This window comes from Dipteris shenzhenensis, chromosome 19, assembly GCF_047967505.1.
Source record: "Dipteris shenzhenensis isolate YYH24624 ecotype China chromosome 19, Dip_SZ_1.0, whole genome shotgun sequence".
Lineage (NCBI taxonomy): Eukaryota > Viridiplantae > Streptophyta > Polypodiopsida > Gleicheniales > Dipteridaceae > Dipteris > Dipteris shenzhenensis.
This window is the reverse complement of record NC_141614.1, coordinates 24,576,234-24,581,065: the sequence shown is the minus strand read 5'-3', so window position 1 is coordinate 24,581,065 and position 4,832 is coordinate 24,576,234. Positions and strand designations below refer to the sequence as shown.

The 4,832-nt window shown below is 44.3% G+C and overlaps 1 pseudogene; it reads right to left on the bottom strand.

Moving 5' to 3' along the window:
* Positions 1–1,663: 1,663 nt before the first annotated feature.
* On the bottom strand, positions 1,664–3,775 carry LOC147890263 (replication protein A 70 kDa DNA-binding subunit A pseudogene; annotated as a pseudogene).
* Positions 3,776–4,832: the final 1,057 nt, after the last annotated feature.

Below are 4,832 nucleotides of genomic sequence, written 5' to 3'. Positions count from 1 at the left end.
AGAAGCAGCATTACTTCAGTAGGGTAGACATCCCACCTCAGAAAGTGCAACACTCCCCACAACATCCTTTGTTTTCAACACCACCACCATGTCAGAGATAACCCTTTTCACCATCGTCCCCAAATATGAGACAAATCTACCCAACCAGATTTGTCTATTAGGATTGGCATTCCAAGATAGACTGTTAGAGGATTACAATCCACTTCATGAAGTGATCTGAGGGCTTGAGCTTCTTGATCTTAAGGCGAAGTGCCTCGTTCTATACAGATATCACTACCTTCATTCTCAGAATCTAGTGCCTAAGCATCTATGTGCCAAATATTATTCCCATCAATAGTCATTCAATTTGGAAGCAAAGTCCGGCTTCCATACAAAATCTGACTGCGGTAGCTCTTTTCTTTGCTAATACAACTACTGGAGAGCACCGTTCCGACACAGCCACTGATCCAACCTCCAACATCTTCCTAATCTCAGAATAGCAGACCCCTTGTAGATTATTGGCCAATCACCTACAAGGTTGCTAGAATGGCTTTCGCATTAGGGGACCTGGTATCTCCATATCAATGAATCTGGCAATATTCTTGGGCTCTTGGACTGTCACCAGGTTTATCATCCGGGAAATCATTGGATCCGATGTATCGAAGATCATCTTTTTCATATTGACATGATCGAGTCCAGCACCTATGTAGGAGGCTTTAGTGTCTTCATGTCCTTCACTGAGCCTGTCATGTCCTAATAGGAATGGACATCTAGTTCTTAGCTCTCTCCGCATTTTCTTCCAGAGCTTTCCGATTTTTTTGAAGAGGTGTATGATCGAGATGCTATGGGTTGATGTAACTGTGGAAGAAGCAAGTTGAGTGGAGAAGGTTTCTGACAAAGTTGATCTGATGCGTTCTCTCACAACAATAGCATTTGTTGTAATCTTTCCTGATCTCTGGTTCATTCGCTGATGCTTAAATGCAATCTCTTCTCATTTCTGTACTTGGGTACTTGTGGTAAAGCAGTAGAGGAGAGAGAGAGAGAGAGAGGATTAAACACAGAATAGAGGCTACTGTAGGCTACACAGCCCCCCTACAATATTTCTTGCAAGGTTCCTACAACTTGCATGCAAACTTGAACAAGAATACTTGATACCACAGACAGCCTTCTTGGAACAAACCAGGACAAGAGAGACGTTGCTTAAGTTGGACTTAAGAACTTGGGCTGATGATGCCAATTACACCATAGAAGTCACTTGGCTAGAAGAGGACAGAAAAAGAGGGCAATAATTCGTTTGTAAGGATCAAAATGTCCTTGTCAATATGCTCTCAGGAACAGATACCAAAAACACAAAAATTATGAAAAATATATTTGGGAACTTTACAGAACTTTCAAGAGCGGAATCTTATAGACCTTAAAAGAACAAAACAGATTCCTGAAATATTATCGCTTGTCCACCAGACTAAGGGTATACTGGACCTGGAAGCATGCAGGTGATGTATACACAATTGTTCCAGCAGCAACACTTGTGTTTGGAATATCAAAACTGTGATTTTCCCCAGAAAGACTCTGGAAGGGGCTAAGCAGTGCAACCAGAGGACAGATCCTGATTTCACACCATGCTCCCCAGGGCCAGGTCCTAAACCAGAAGCAGTTTGACCAAGGCAATCTCAATCTCCCTACACAAATTGAAGTGAGCATGCACATTTGTACTACTTAATCAGATGCATTTAGACTGACAGTCACTAAAGCACTTTGGTCAATGCTCTGTTGTGTTGGGAAATGCCTTGCAATGAGATCTCCACATCTGCAGCAACAAACACCTCCACCATAGTCGTTCAATATCCCATTGGTAAGCATTCCTGCGGAAACATTGGATAGATTACCTGAATGTAGAGTATAGATTCCTCCAAGAGTTCCAACATCTGCACTCCCTGCATTAGTGAATCCACCAAGACCAGCGGTCTCTAATAAGGAACCACCAATCACAGTTGATGAAGATCCACTAGTTTGCTTCTCTTTACAGAGTTTCCCTATGAAATCAATTAGTACTCGGCTTTCCACTGCATAATCAAGTCTTTCTGAATTCACGGCTATACATTTCAAACAAAGCTCATCATTATAATTTTCCTCTTGCACTTTGAGTTTGAACAAGTGCTGTGAGAAATGTAGTTTTTGCATTATCTCGTTGTACCTGAGATTCTCATTTTGTTTCCACATGTAGAGATCCTTCGCTGAAACACCCAAGATCTCCTCCCCAGCCTCTTGAAAAGCTGTGATCCAAGTGACTCCAGTGTGATCTTGAACCTGTATTGATAGGAGATATCTGTAGTCACATTGTGCAACACATTTCTCACAGCGATTACATTTCCATGTGCCATCACCATAATCAACGACTTTCTTATTGCATTGCCGTTCACCAATGGGAAGAGGGCAAGCTGTATAGCAGACGGGGTCAGGCCTTATAAAAGCAATTGTTGCTTTCAGAGAAATCCAATCAGGTTTATCAGATCTGCCGAGTCCTTCACTCTTGATTTGAGAAATAGTTTTCCACATCTCAATACGGGTAGAAATGGAGTGCGATACTGTGTTCTTACCCACTTGTTTGAACCACTCCATCACTTCCAAAGCTTGGGGTAGATTGGGATTTATCAGTAGTTGACTCGACCAAACTGTCCCCACAAAAACTCTCCCATTGAAGTCACATACACGACCTCCCTTAACTAGTAGAACAGGAAAATGTCCAGAATCGTGTAAATCCTGCAACTGTTCTCCTTCTTTTCCACAGAAAGATCCCCACAAAGTAACGTCAACACTTTGACCAGATGTATCGCAAAGCACTACGTTCCTTTTCTGAGTCTCTGTTCCATTCTTTAGCATAATCTTCATGGATGGATTAATTGCCACTACAACACCAATGATATCTACTCTGGCATTTGCTTGCATGTTTTCAATCTCGTTTATTGGCCTGAAATCGAATTGCTGATGGGGTATAGAATCGTCGTCGTCCAAGAACCGCTCCACGAATGAGAGAGTCCAGATAGATTTCCCATTCGTGCTTCAAATGATTGAAGTTCCCCTGTGCAGCTCTAAGGGTTCCCTTGGAGATCAGATAGACACTCCCTAGTTCTATAAGGTCATGGAATTTTTCAGCTGCATCATTGAAACAGGTGACCCGAATTTCACCTTTCTGTGCGTCGAAGAGATCAAAATTAAAACCCTTGCCATCACCTTTGGCTGGATTACGGAACGTACGGAGCTCAGCTTTTGCAGTGACCCTCGCTTTAATTTTCCAACCTTTTTGATATGGATTCAATGCTGCTATCGGCCATACCCTTTCAGGACCTTCGTCCGTTGCGGTGGTCGCTCCATCGAAATGAGAAGGTTCTTGATAAGAGGGAGCAGACACCCGCCCGCCGTAGGGACCTGCTTGAGGATGTGAACATGTTCCTCCCCCCCCAGCAGGGTGCGCAGAGACAATTAATCGCTGTTCTTGACAATCAATAGACTGAGCAAGCATTGAAGGAGGTGAAAATCCAGGTTGTGAAGCGGTGACTCCCGACCCAACAGTTTCTCGGACGTAGATCCCGTTCACAGGCTGAAACCCTGCCCCTGGTTCCAGTATGGTTCCAACCATTCCTGTGCTGCTGCACCCCAGAGGCCATTCTTGCTTCGCAGGTCTCTCATGCTGCTGTTGATAAAGACTACCAACTGCTGGGGCAGAGAACGCGTGGTCATTCGTTATTACTTGTTTTGGATTTCCGATAATATCAGACACTGTGGCGATTACCACCATCTTGTGAACAAAAATAAGCCTTGAATTGCGTCAAGCAATGGACGATCTCAAGTTCAGCCGTAAAAAGATAGCAGAGACTACCTCGATGCACATAAAGCAAGTGCAATTCTGCGGAGAAAAGAGGAAGTACATCAAGCAACACATTAAACGATACGGAATGGTACGTGAGTTTGCTTCCGTCCACCTTGAACCAATGATATGTACATGAATGCTTTTCAATTCGCACAACTCAAAAATTCAAAGCTTAGAGGAAATCCGACGACTTCATCACAACTAGTAGTAGTCGGAAAGCCTGAACTTTGGAACGCCCTGCTGCCGTAAGTATCTGTTTTCCGTGAATGAATGACCCATCAATGCTTCATATGCCGTATAATTCTGTCTGCCACACGGAATTGGAAATACATAGCCTAGCTACGAAATCAAACTCGAAAATCCTCAGCTTCGGAAATTCAAAGGCATACGGAACTCTGTTCTTCAGTAAACGAAAGGTGGCAAATAGAAACGATGGCTTGAATCGTCCGCAATGAGCATTTCAACAACCCAGTTTGTCTTGGAACGATGATGCATGACAAAGATGTGCAATTCTCGACACAATGTGAATAGATTGGAAAGCCAGATGCGAGGCAGCCCACCTTCGTTGCCGTACAGTATTGGAGACGTACTCGAGCAGCTGCACCAGGGAGCCTGAGCGAACGGCGCCGGAGGTGACATAATCGTTGAGGTGAACGGCGAGGATGGCGGGCAACGGAGGAGCCATCGGAGAGGAGGAGGCGGAAGCGCTCCTGATCAGGGGAGCGGATTTGGGAGATGTGGAGGATTTGGAGGAGGGGACGGAGGTTGACGAGGTAGGCGATGGAATTGGGAGTGAGAGGAGAGACGTCCGCCATGAAAGCTCTCGCAAAACGATTCTGTTGTTGCTCCAGACAATTCACAACCAATTCTGTTGTTGCTCCAGACAATTCTGTTGTTGTTGTTGTTGTTGCTCCAGATCACAATTCTGTTGTTGTTGCTCCAGACGATTCTGTTGTTGCTCCAGACAAATCACCCAATTCTGTAA